Consider the following 15,226-nt stretch of genomic DNA (forward strand, 5'->3'; position numbering starts at 1 on the left):
ATGCTGTGGATTTACTTGTGTGTGTTTCTTTCACAAAGTGTTCCTGAGACAAAAAAAAAGTTATTTTCATGAAATATTTCCCCAGCATCTCATATAATGCTATCATATGAGAGAAGATTAGTAAGTATTAATGCCCTCTTTGCTCAAAATCTTTTCTATAGCCCAAGGAAAAACAAACTGTTTTGGAATTGGCTGAGGCTCAAGATAATAATTACCAGCTAATCTTAAATTGAAAGAGCGATTATAGAATGTCATGAGGGACAGCAATTAATTACAATGAACACAAATATCCTTGATTATTTCCACAGAAGTCTGTGTCAACTTGAGAGTCAGTACAATGAAAACAGGGGAAAATTTTCTATACAGACTGTGGAGATGTTTGGGTTGGCCAAGCACACAGAAGATTGTGCTTTCCTCTTTAAACTTGGGACAGACCTTCTCTTTTCTTCTCTGATGCTCATCTGCCTCAACTCCTGATTGTCCTATCGGCTAACCATGTGGCCACCAGCTTCATTCTGGAAGTAACCTCACTCAAGAGGCCTGAGAACAAGTTTGCAAGCAGGAATTTAAAGTATAGGAGTCAACACTAGTACAAGGGGTGTGGGAGTGAAGATGGCAGTGATGGTGGAACATAGATGGAGACCAGGAGGATCTGTGAGAGTCCTAATAGGTACTCAGCCTCAACCATTGCCGGGCGTAGGTGAGGCAGACATAATATGACCTTAGAGTCCAACAAACTGTTTGTGACTCATCCTGATTGAGGAAAGGCAGAGCTAGCACTGAGAGCAAGAAGAGACCCAAGTCAGTTTTCAACTCAGCTACCTCAGCCTCTCTCCCTTTCCCGGAATGCCTTCCCCCAGCTTCTTCCTCCCAACTGCATTTCCCCCATCTTCCTTCTCTTCAGTGTTCGTACCAGAGAAGTTGTGGAAATGTAACCTTCTAGAAGCAGAGAACATTTAACTTCTATAAACTTTATTTGTTAACCATAAATACCGATACATTAATTTCTGAGCTGAGAATAATTTGTATAGCTATTTTGACAAGGAGTTTTATTATTTAAATAATTAAAATGTCTAAAATTCCAAGGTCAGAAAAAAAAAGAGGAACAGGACTTTGCAGAGAGGAGAGGAACAAAAGAAAAACTTGATTTCTTTTGTTATTGCGGGTTCTGTGTTTGCACATATAAGGTCTATACAAAGAGAAAACAAGAGAAACTAAATTGTTACAGAAAACATTGACAATTTATGATGCAATGCTTAACTTTTATATGGAATAAATAACATATCCTTTGATATTTCCAAATAAGTGAAGAATTCACAATCATTTATTAAAAATTAATATATATATATACAACTATGTCAACTTATCTAACATGAAATTGCTACCTGAACCTTTGGGAAGATTGTACTAAATGGTTCACATATCTACATATTTACTCTTTGCTCATTTAAAAAGAAAATTGTTTTACAAATGGATGGCTTACGTGGCTAGCAGTGTGGGAAAGGTGAATAGGTCTAAATTAATTTTCTACTCTATTTCAGCACTTCTAAAAGGCTCAAAAGGAAATTACACCAATCCAGAAATTCATTCTCTCTTTCCAACTTTTCCTTTTCCCATATGAGCAAGCAGGGAAGTGCCCAGATCCATTAGGGAATGTTTCCACTGTGTGGGAGAAACATCTGCAGTGAGCTTGGTGGACCACCAGAAGAGGACTGAAGGAAGCACGAGGGGGCGGAGGCGGCAGACAATGAAAAGAAAAACTGGGCGATGCTTGGGACCAAACTTCCAGCTGAACTGCTTAACCTTCGCTTTACCTCTTACATTATATAAGAAGCCCAAGACTCTTAGCATGCATATTAAAACAATCTTATAATGTCGATGAAGTAGAGTTGAGGCCATTTTGGGATCTGTTCCTTCTGTGAGCGTGGGAAAGGTTGTGTTTTGCAAGTCACACTTTAAAGAGCCTAAGCTGGGGTGGTTTGCATGAGCTGCTCCCTGTTTACTCGGATGCAGCCATTTGTTAAGGTGACCATGTGAGGACCAGGAGCTACAAGCCTCCTCTCAACCCAGAGGGGAGTACAATGAAGACAGGGGTGTGGGGGTGAGGTGGGGGTGGTGAACTCATTATAAAACATCAGGGATCAGGGGGCCCTGGAAATGCAAATGATTATCATTAGAAAGTAATATGCTACTACTGAAGAAACACTTGAAGGAATAATGTGGTTTGCAAAACAGAGTCCTGCAATCTGCATTCAATCAAAAAGGACCAGAAATGCTTGCAAGGATCCTTTGTGTTGTCTGGAGCCAAATGTTTTCTGGAACTCATGAAGAAAGCTTTGCAAAGTGGCATCTTACCAACAGAATATTAGCAAAACAATAACCAGCCTTAGAGTTGACTTTTGTAATAAAGGGGAGACTGTTCCCAGAGTTAGAGTAGGGAGGTGACTTCATATACCTGTCAACTGCACATGGGCTTTGCTCTGGGCTGTAGTGCTGTGGGCCTGGACACTTTGCACAGAGCACAGCTCATTCATTTAAAATTCGGAGCACAGAGTTCTCCAAATCGCATATGCTTGAGATACATTTAGAAAACTGGACAAAAGGAAAACAAAAAAAAACAGCTACCATGAACTTTTGATACCTGCACAATTAATTTTGAATCCGGACCAATTTAATAAGTCTCTTTTACACCATGGTAATGAAATTCTATTAACCTTGCTCTCATAGAAAGCAAGATGTAAGTTCTTTATAGATTACAGTTTGCACTGTTCACCTCTGGTTCAGAACCTTAGTGAACCAAGATTTACCTCCAATTTAAATAAATAAGTAGATAGATAGATAGATAGATAGATAGATAGATAGATAGATAGATAGGTTGGTAGGTAGGTACATAGATAGATAATTTTTTTAAAAGAAGCCAAAGAACCTTTATAGCTAGCAAGCTATGGTTAAATTTCAGGTAAGTCATCTTCATTTCTGCCTTGTAGCTCATTCCTGGCATTTATGGGTGGTGAGTTTTCCTTGGGATGCTGGCCAGTAAGTCTAAACTGCTGTTCCACCGAACTGCACCTTACTGCCATCATCCACTACAGAACATGTAGTTGCTTCAAAAACTAAGAAATCAAAGGGGATGCTGCAAAAGGAGTTTATTTTCCTCGGGAACCTCTGCTCTCAGTGCATTTACCAATGGAAGGAGAAATATTGGCAGGTACCTTGTAAACAAATCACAATAGAGTTTCAATGACAACAAGACCTAATTTGTTTATTGCCAATATCAGTCACACAAATAGAAATACACATAAAATAATTACCTTAGGCATTCTCATTTAAATGTATCTTATGTTTAATTCATATTTTACTAAAAGAGGCACTAGTAGATTCGACTAAAATGGAGCCTTGAATAATAAGAGTGAAGATGAGACTCTGCTTGAGCACAGCAAACAAAAAGAGTTACACACATGTAAAAGTAGAATTTCTTTTATGAATTTAATTCATATTAAAAACCTTTTCCTTTACATTTTAACAAACACAGTTTTTAACAAGAGATTTCTAGTTTACTTTAAATTCTGGCCTTGAATTCCATTACTCCTTGCTCTTGTTGCTTTTCTCCTCAGTTTCTTCCTTTTTCTCCTTCCCTTCACTCCATCTATTTTTTCCCTCTTTACCCTTCTTTGTCTTTCTTCTTCTCATTTTATCTTTCCTCCTGTTCCTTAACCTATTCATTCTTCCCTTTATCCTAAGAGATATGACATTTCAAATTCTGTTAGATGGTATATTCCATTAAACACATCGTATTTGAAAAAATAAGACACTTCAATACAAGTATGGGATACTTTTAAATGTATTCAAATTTATGAATGATGAGGATTAAATTAAATACTGTTTCCACAGGAAATATTTCTAACAATGCTTCTAAGCAAATTCATTAAAACATGCTGCAATTTTCTGCTGATTAAAATACATTCAACAGTTATGGAAAACTGCTTCCATGGGAGTAGCTGTCTCATTTTGTGAGTTTAATGAGCAGAGACTATATGATTTAAGTTGTTTGTTGAGCCCCTCAACAGTAATTTACAATAACTTATTTTCTATAACTTTCATTTGGCTATAACTGTTGAACACAAGAAGAACTAGTTTGGTTTCTTTTAACTGCACTGTGAGCAGAAAATGGTTAACCTAAGTTATAAAGTAAATATCATAAATTCCTAAAATAGCATATCACATCATTGAAAACAAAACACCTAGTAGAGAGAACTATGTTCTCTAAATGTAAGAATATGTAGGAAACAGGAACTGTGTTAATTCAGAATCTGTGTACACTGTATAAAAGCACACATCATTCAGCAGCAAGCAAAGCTGTGTAAGTAAGTCCAAATACTAGGAAATGCTATCCCACAGAAAACAACATGAAATTAATGCTGTTTTTGTTGGAAGGAGAATCACCAAAATAGCCTGATATCCATCCTAAGCAAATAGGTGCTTGAAGATGCAAACACTCATTTTGTTTGTTTTTGCATTACTGAATCACCGAGCACAGGGAGTCCTAGTGAAGGCTCATTTACTTCAACATCTTCCAACTGTGTGTGTTTGGGAACTGAGAAATCATTATTTTCTCATCAGTTGAAAATAAACAAAAAGAAAAGAAAATACACATATAAAGGAAATATACACTATTATACTCTAAGAACTTAAAGGATATTTGAACACAAAGTATATTTCTAATTATTTGCCAATTGTACTGTGATCATATATAAATGGAGACTTCCTTCTCCATCGATGAAAAGATACCCTGGAGAAGGAAGTTTCCATTCCAAGATCTTAAACTGGAGACTATGATTGTATTTGTGCATTATGACTATTGCTTTTCTAAGCACCTTTTTGAAAGTAAAATCCCATAACACACTGCGTTCTCCACTCTTTCCATTAGCTTGTATTTTCATTATATAGTCAAGGTTCCCATGTGTAGTAAATGTCACAGTCCCCATATTTTTGAGGCTAAATAATGGAATGCTTCCTGTGCCTACACATTCTGTGATCCCTTCATTTTGCATGAATATTTCACTGTTTCTACATAGGCCAGGGTAAACAATGCTGTCATAAATATATACAAATGTACTTAGATACAATGTGATAATTATAAATTACATCTGTAATATGTTTACAAGCTAAGGAAATTTTTTGGCTATACATTATAAATTCCAAATGCAGGTGTAGGGTTTCTTTGTTTGCTAACTCAAAAAGTGTAAGAAATTAGGCTTCAAAAAATAGAACAAAACAAAAATACACTAGAACTAAAACTGTAAGTAAGAGGATCTTTGCTTATGGAAGCCCAGAACTTTTGATGAGTGGGGATTTTTTTGTTTGTTCCATATACATATATGTATACATACATACATACATACATACATACATACATACATACATACATATATACATATATGTGTGTGTCTGTGTATATATATGTGTGTGTGTGTGTGTGTGTGTGTGTGTGTGTGTGTATGTTCAAGTATTAATTTGTTGAAATTTTTTAAAAAGTAAGGACCAAGACCAAGGGCTTCATGAAAATCAATAACTAGGCTTAGCTTTTCTTTGGTTAACTCTGTTCTTCAGCTTTTTTGTTTATTTTTGGCATTGTGTCAGTGGCATAAACTACACTTCATTAAAAATGATGCCTATAAGATTTTTGGAGAGAACAGATGGTTTCTTTCATCTGCAAAAGTAATCTGGGTCCAACAAAACTGATTTAAAATCCTTGTTTTCTCCTATAATTTTCAGACCATTTTATAGGCATTACCTTTCAGTGCTAGTGACGAGCTTTATACTGTCAGAAGTCCACCTGTTGTGGGTATGAGCTGCCCTGGCCCAAGAGATCAGAAGATGACCCACTCTCTTGATTAGATGATGCTAAGGAGTTAGAAACAGTGTCTTTTAAAAACTTGACATAGAAAACCATACCTACACCTACATGGAAGTATGCAGTCCCTGAAGATTTGGTGGAGGGACCCACACAGTAGGAGAGAGAGAGAGAGCCAGGTCAAGCTTTGTGTCTAGTTGCACTTTGACCTCCACAGGCACACACTGGCATGTACATATGCAAACACACACACACACACACACACACACACACACACACACACACGATTAAAGAGATGCTTGCAATTTGTGACTGTGCTTAGTAAACGTTGAAAGCTTTATAGCTATAAAACAAATGGATGTTGGAGATTTAGTTTACTGTAGTTTGATTATAGTTAGCATGTTATTCAGAAGGATTTTGCTAAGGCAAGTTTTCTTGTGTTCACTTGGCACCCATACAGGTATATACCCACACATAATGATATGTCATTCTGTTCCATTAAGATGTGTGGGTTAGTGTGAAATTCAGGACCACCACACTGGACCCTCAGATCAGCACACTGTGAAGTGATCCAATTTCCTTTCACCAATGTACTGGATAAAATAAATAAAAGAATCACATGTAGTAAAATAAGGGTTGTCCAGAGAATGCACCTCCATTTCCTCACTCTTTTCTTCTCAGTCTTAAGCAACTCACACTCTGTGAACAGCTTTTGCCCCATATAAATAGTCTGTGTTTAAACTTATTAATATCAGCACATGAGAAACGAAATAAAGAAAATCATGTTCCCTGTTGTACTGCAAGATCTATTTAAGGTTGTTTTTCGGTTTTCCTTTTTGATAGTGACATCTATTGGAAAGCAAAAGAATATGTTCACTATTTTTTAGGAAAATTAAATCTAAAGTTGAAGCTGACAATGTGAAGAAATCATGAATGTTTGCATTTAAGAAAATAACTATTTTAATATCAGTCTGTACTTGCTTAACAATACATTCACAATCATACAAAATATTTTGCAAAGCCTGTATCTTTTCCCACCCAGATAATGAGATGCATTTAAATTTTAACTCATGACCCTCAGGTCATGTGCTAGGTAATGTCATCATTCTGCAAACTAACATGACATAAATGATGGCTTAATTTTTTCTGTGGAATTTTGTTGATTAAGAAAACCAAACAAGTGATAAGAAAAGTACTTTCCTTAAATTTTATTTTATATTTGATTAAAAACCAGACTTAAAATTATGCAAGAAAACAGGACAAGTGACTTATTCCCATCATTCAGGACTCAAGACCCAGAGACAGGAGTATTGTGAGTTCTAAGCCAGTTTGAACTACATATCAAGGTGAATATCAGTCAGACTCTGCCTAGACAAAAATTTATAAAAATAACATACTAGCATCACACACACACACACACACACACACACACACACACACACACACACACACACACATACACACACTCTGACAATTCTTTTGTATTGTTTCTAATATATTTCTAAACTCTTATAAATGTGTTCTAGCTTTCATTTATTTACATGCCAGAAATATTGTCATAAACTAATTTCATTTACCTGGAGTGAAAAAATGCATATTAGTATTTGAATGTTTTCTTTATTTTAAATTTTTATTGAAAATCTTTAAACAATATAATCTGATTATGATTTCCTACCCCAACACCTCCACTTTTCAACCCACCAAAATCTATATAGTTTCTTGCACGTTTTCATTAGAAAATTGGCATCTACCAAAAATATAAGATAAAATAGAAAAAAGCACACCTGAATAAAAAACACGGACAGAAAAAGATCCAAATAAAAAGCATAATAAATACATATAGACCCAAAGATTTACACATTTACATGCACAAAAATCTCACAAAAACATAAAATTATATATATATATATATATATATATGAAAAAGACTTGTAGGTTAAGAAAACAAAACAAAAAATATTACAAGACAAAAACATCTTCCAAAAAATATTAAATTGTTTTCTTTTGGCCATCTGTTGGTATGGCTGTCTAGCCTTAGAGTGGTTTGTATACTAAATGAGACTCTGTTTAAGAAAACCAATTTTTTATTTGCAAGTGGTTATTAACTGGAGATAGTTTCTGGGTTAGGATATGGACTTGTTCATCTCTTGGGACCCCATGAGGCCCAAGCCTGTGCAGGCCCTGCAAGTTACTACAGTATCTGTGAGTTTCTATATGCATCACTATTGTTATGTGTGAAAGGCACTCCGTCCTTGGTGTTCTCTGTCCCCTCTGCTCTTATCCTTTCACCTCCCCTCCTCCAGGGTTTCCTAAGTTTGAGAGGACAAATTGAGGTAGACATTACATGTAGGATCAAGTGTTCTAAGACCTCTGTCTCCCTTCATTATGTAACAACCTTATTTAAATTGTCTTCATATATGTGTATGTATTGGAACGCTTCCACTGTATTAGGTTTTTATTAACCCCAAATGGCTTTCAGTTGTAGCTGATGCTCTTTGTATTCTCATCTAAATTTCATTTATTCTCCCTGTCTCCATTTGATCCTCCTGCTCCAGTCTTGTGCTGTGTGTTATTCTAGTAGGTCTGCTTTTATATGTTTCTTGATATTTTGCCTTATAGCTTCTAATATCCTACCTTTTTCTGTATATTTAGTGTATTGAATATTACATGTCATGTGGAAATATTTTTCTGCTTTAGCATAATTGTTTTGGTGTATTATTCTTGTACCTTGATAAGCACCTTTGCCTTTAAAGTAGGAAAATGTTCTATGATTTTGTTGAAAGTATTTTTTGTACCTTTGATCTGGGTTATGGTAGGTGAAAACAAAGAGCCCAAGGACATCTTTCTAGTCTCATTTTTAATTTTATGCACTAGCTGTTTCCTATTTAGTATGCTAAATAAGAGAAAACTTACAAGTTAAACTTTCAAGTCCCTTTTTGTTTCTTATTAATATTATTTTGCCACGGTTGTATAGCCATGAGCATTATAACTTGTCTGTTTTGCATTTTATTTCTTGGTTGGCAATAGCGATATTGAATACCTGTTTGAAAAAGCATGGTGAATAATCAGTAATATTAATACTAATAAAATTGATCATGATTCAAAAAAGTAACTTCTGCTTATCCATAACAAGTGCCCTAAATTTGCATCAAAGCAGAGTAATATTTGTTGTCTGAAAAGATGAGAGCCCAGAAGAATAAGAAGACTATTTAAAAGAGATGAAAATCATCTGTACAGCTCTATAGAACTACTTTAAAAGCCACTGCTAAAACACAAATGTATTATTTTCAACTCTCTGTGAAAATTATGATATAATATTTACTACTCACCAAACTCGGCAAGAATAAAATTATTTTTTAAAAATCCATTTGTATTTGTTTGTTTACAAAACTGATCTCTGCTCCTATGCCTTTTAGAGATTTTATTATATTTTATGGAATAAAACATTGTTAAATTTCAGAATAAAAAGTAATCACAATCACTTTGTACACAAGGAGAGAAAAATATAACTTAGTATGAGAATTCTGTCAATAACTAATCTTTCCTCCAGCAGATAGAAAAGGGTAGACTTTAAGCAGAAGGAAAAGGACCTCAGATGAAAGACCAAAACATAAGAAGTAATTCTAAGCCAAAATGTAAAATGTATATTGAAGCAAATTGATGCTAACTATACTAAGAATGTAATCAACATTACTAGTTTTAGATTCATCTGTTTGCTAGAACGCCATTGCTACGTCAATCAAAATTTCACTGCACTACTTCACTTGAGAACCTTTAATCTTACTTGATTGCAAAATATTCTAAAAATGGCAGGTAAATTTGGTGCTATAAGGGTACTCTATATTAAATATAAGTCAAAATAGTGATTCTTATTTAAACACAGGTGCGAAGAAAAACCATGTTTCACTGTTATTTGGATAATCACAGCATTTAGGGAACTTACACTGAGTTTTGTAAATATGACTCCAGCCGAGTCTCCTAAGTGTCTCAGTCATTTTTAGGCCTCTTTGATGATATAAAAATTCTTGCTTTTAGTCAGACTTATAGCCTACTTGAAGAATTCACTTTCCTTGATTGTAGCTGTCACCATGATACACAGTTCTGGCCCGGAAAATTACACAAAATTCTAAAGGTTATTGTTTGAAGAGAACATTTAAAGTAAAGAAGCAAGCTATTGACTGGCCAATTCCATTCCTTCAAGGCTGGATTAGGACTGTGGTATGACCCACCCTGAACTCACATTGAAGACAGCTTCATTTCAGATACTTAAGCCTACATTTTTTGAACAACTTTATTTTAAAAAAACAAATATGAATGTAAAATTTTAAGCATTTCTGTATAAAAGTATACTAATACATTTTTGTCAGTGCTTGTTTTTTTTTTTAAAGGCTTGATAGTGTGCAATAAGATCTTACTAGTTACAATGAGCATAAAGTACATGTAAAACAGGATGTAACCTGGAATTAGTCAAAGTTTTCTTAGTGTGTAAGGATTAAACATATTGTTTTTTTAATTTTCTTAGTTTTATTGAATGTTGTATAGTCTGTGAGTTGTTTTTGGGGGTATTCAGAGCTTTCTGGGATTAGTATCCAATTATTAGTTACTGCATATTATGTTTGTTCTTTTGTGACTGGGTTATCTTACTCAGGATGATATTCTCTAGATGCATCTATTTTCTTAAGAATTTCATAAATTCATTATTTCTGATAGCTGAGTAGTACTCCATTGTCTAAAAGTGCCAAAATTTTTGTATCCATTCATTTACTGAAGGACATCTGGGTTCTTTACAGCTTCTGGCTATTATAAATAGGGTTGATATGGACATTGTGTTGTATGTGTCTTTGCTGTATGTTGGAGCTTCTCTAGGGTATATGCCCAGAAGTGCAGTAACTGGGTCTTCAGGTAGTATTATGTCCAATTTTCTGAGGAATCGCCAGACTGATTTCCAAAGTGCTTGTACCAATTTATAACCCCACCAAAAGTGGAGAAGTGTTCTTGTTTATCCACATCCTCGACAACATCTGCTGTCATTTGAATTTTTGATCTTAGCCAATCTGACTGGTGTGAGGTGGAATCTCAGGGGTGTTTTGATTTGCATTTGCCTGATGGCTAAGGATGTCGAGCACTTCCTTAGATGCTTCTCAGCCATTCGAAATTCCTCAATTGAGAACTTTTTGTTTAGTTCTGTACCCCATTTGTTAATAGGGTTGTGTGATTCTCTGGTATCTAAATTCTTGAGTTCTTTGTATACCTTGGATATTAGGCCTCTATCTGATGTGGGGTTGGTAAAGATCTTCTCCCACTTTGTTGCCTGCCATTTTGTTTTCTTGACAGTGTCCTTAGCCTTACAGAAACTTTGAAATCTCATTAAGTCCCATTTGTCAGTCTTTGACCTTAGAGCACAAGCCATTGGTGTTCTGTTCAGGAAATTTTCATATTTTTTTTGTGAATATTTTGAAGGGTATCTTTTCCCTAATTTCTTTCTCTACATGTTTGTTCTTTGAGTAGAGGATGGCTACTGATTTGTTTGAGTTAATTTTATATCCATCCACTTTACTGAACTTTTTTATCAGCTGTAGGAATTCTCTGGTGGAGTTTTTGATCTCCACTGTTACTAGTTGCAGATGACCTGAGTGCGTGTCCTGCACCCAAGGTTTCTCGGCTGGAAACATACATCCCAATGCAAGGTTTTTGGTTCCCTGAACCAAGAAGTGTGGGGGGTGCACTTTCCGCATGCTCAGCTGAGATCTCTCTGCTCCCTGGCTACTCAGAATGCCTTCTCACCAGGCCTCTTAAGCCTACTTTTAAAAGACTATTGTGTGCCTTATCATAATTATTTTTATGTATAAAGTGATAAAGAGAGCAAAACAAAATGATTATGCAAATTAAAGGCAATTAAAATATATTAGAAACACTATGGTAAAATATTTATAGTAATAATACAACATATATTTATATTGCTGTTAATATTTCAAAGATTTTCGAATTCCAAGTTTCTATTTTTGAATGCAATGCTATATTGAATGTTTTAAAAATTTGCAAGGTATATAGAGTCATGTAGTCTGTTATAAAGAAATGTTTTCATTAGCACCTTCATTATAGAAAGTGTATACCATTAAGATTAGATTTCTGTGAGTGAGTTGTTTTCAGATGAATAGATCATGTTAAGTAATGAAAGCAATAGTAAAGAATTTTGTTGTCGAGGGTAAATAAAATTGTAATAGAGATTCAGAACCAAGATAGTTAACACAAATAATTATTTTACTTTCACTTAAAGAACTATGACAGAAAATACAGGAACACTGTTTTCTTTCCCTGGAGAAACCACTCAGTAGACTGTATATAGCTAAGTCTAGAAAATGGTTGAATTATATGATACTTTCAATTTTGTACAAAATATTTATTTGATCTCCTCTTAGTTATTCATTGGGAAGACGTCTTTTGAACCACATACCAAACTTGGCATTTAGTACATAACACATTTATGTATTTATTTTATTCTATAACATAGTGAAGACCTATTTTAACTACATTTACCTATATGGTGAAAACTTACTGACTTATGACAAGATCATAAACTAATAGCAGCAGAAGGTTTTTTTTTTTTAAATAAACTGTTGTTTTGTTGTGTTTTTCCTTCCATTATTTATTTTTTATTCATATTACATCTCAACTGTAGCCTCCTCCCTCCACTCCTCCCAGTTGTGAAGTTAAAAGTCCTGCTCGACCTTGCCCTCTTCCCTTCTCAGAGAAATGTAAGCTTCCCCCTATGTATCACCCCACCCTGGGAAATCTAGTCCAAGCAGAAGTAAACACTTCCTCTCCCACTGAGGCCTAACAAAACAGTCCAGGTAGGAGCAGCAGATACAAAGATAGGTAACTGCTCTAATTTTTGGCAATCTGCATGAAGACCAAGGTGCATATCTGGTACAAATGTGTGGGATGACAGGGAATAGGTTCAGCTCCTGAATGCTCTTTGGTTGGTGATTCACCACATGGGAAAGAGCCAACCCCTGATACTACTAATGATATTCTGCTATACTTGAGTAGAATATCATTAAACAGCATCTAAAACTATGGCAGAGACATCCCTGCATTTTTGTAATCCACCTACATTCAATCTGCACTAATATATTGCATAAAGCCAATGACATATATTTCTCTCATGAATATAAAGATGTATTCAGAGGACTCGGGATCTGCCTTCAGAAGGCTGAGCTCTCAGAAAAGCTGTTTCGGTGCTCATCTACCTGGACCAAGGGTGAGCCTGAGGCACAATCCTTCCAACTGTCGAGCAATGAAATGCCAGGAGTTCTCAGAGCACAGGGAGCATGGTGCTCTCTGGAAAATAGTTTCCAGAGAGAGCCTGGTCTCCAACATTAGGACTCAGGACCTGTGGGCAGAAGACTGAGCTCCCAGAACAGTCTCATAAGAGCTCTCACATCTGAGCTTACAAAGACTGAACTGAGTTACTGCCATCAGAACTCACTGTCTGCCCCCAAAAAGCCAAAAACTCAGGAGCAATCTCCTTCTGGAGCCCAAGGGCCTTCAGACCCACAGGAGAGACAAGCACCTGTCAGAAACAAAAAGATAACCTACAATAACTAAAAAAGATGGCAGGATGAAAGCACAAAAACCCAAGCAATGAAAACCAAGACAACCTGGCAACATCAGAACCTAATTCTCCCACTACAGCAAGTAGTGGATTTCCTGAATACTCCAGAAAAACAAGATTTAAATTATAATGCATACTTCAAGATGATAATTGAGACCTTTAGAAAGCACACTGATATCTCCCTTAAACAATTACAAGAGAAACAGAAAAAAAAAAATCACTCAAAGAACTGTAGAAAAACACAACTAAACAGGTGAAAAAACTGAAAATGAAAATAAATACAGTAATGGAATCCAAAAAGAGACAACTTAAGAAAGAAATCAGGAGTCACGATACAAGCGTCAACAACAGACTACAAGAAGAGGATCTCAGGGACAGAAATCAACATATAAACCTAGCAAAAACAGTCAGAGAAGATGCAAAACCATAAAGCTGCTAACCCAAAAAGTCAAGGAACTACAAGACACAATGAGAAGACTAAACCTAAGGATAATAGATGTAGATGAGGGCAAATTCTTAGAGAGATGGTAGACCAAACTGTGAAAGCCTCAGTACATCATTTTTTTTTATTGTTGGTCCAAATGCATTTTGACTTTTATCACTTCAGAGTTATACATACATACATACATACATACATACATACATACATACATACATACATACAAACATAATTCATACAAAGAAATAGGCATAAATATGTAATAACATTTAATTTGAACATTAGTGACTTTAATGGTCTTATCTTTCCTCTAGTATGGAATAGACATACTTACAGGAGTTCTAACTTTATTTCTTAAACTGTGTGCCCCCCCCCCCAGCTTGGTTCAGGCAACCAGGAACCCTGCATTGGGCTGTCTGTTTCCAGCCGGCAGGCCTTGTGCGCCGAACAGGTGCTCAGGCGTTCTGCCACCTAGAAGAGCAGATATCAAGGGACACAGGCCTGGTGAGAAGACGTTCTGAGTAGCTGGGGAGCATAAAGATCTCTGCCAAAGGGACAGAAAGTGTGCCCTCCCTGCTTGGTTCAGGGAAGCAGGAAGCAGGAAACAGACTGCATTGGGCAGTCTGTTTGCAGCCGGCGACCATTGTTTGAAGAAGATGTGGTCATGGCATCTGCAACCAAAAACAGCAGAAATCCAGGGACACAGGCCACGTACAAGGGAGAGACAAGAACCAATCATTGACAACAAGACCACATATTAACACAGACAACAAGACAGCAAGAACAAAGCAAAAGAATGTAGCCCAGGGAAACCAAGACAACCTGGCAACACCAGAACCCAGCTCTCCCATCACTGCAAACAGTGGAATGCCAAACACTCCAGAAAAAAAAAGATTCAGACCCAAAATAATACCTCAAGATGACAATAAAGATCCTTAAGCAAGAACTGGAGGAAAAGCATAAAGAATTGGAAGGTTTTGAAGAAGAAACAAGAAAAACACTCAAAGAACTCAAAGAACTAGAGGAAAACAGAAACAAAGAGAAGAAGGAATGGAAAAATGAATTTAAAACAGAAATGGACACAATAAAGAAAACACTAAAAGAGATAACCCTAGAGGTAGGAAACATAAAAAAGTAATTAGTATTCACAGATGCAAATATTTCCAACAGACTACAAGAGACGGAAGAGAGAATCTCAGTGGCCAAAAAGAATACTGAAAACATAGACAAAACAGTCAGAGAAGATGCAAAAACCAAAAAGTTCCTAACTAAAAATATTCAGGAGATCTAGGACACAATGAGAAGACCAAACCTAAGA

Source organism: Micromys minutus, assembly GCF_963924665.1.
Source record: "Micromys minutus genome assembly, chromosome: 1".
NCBI lineage: Eukaryota > Metazoa > Chordata > Mammalia > Rodentia > Muridae > Micromys > Micromys minutus.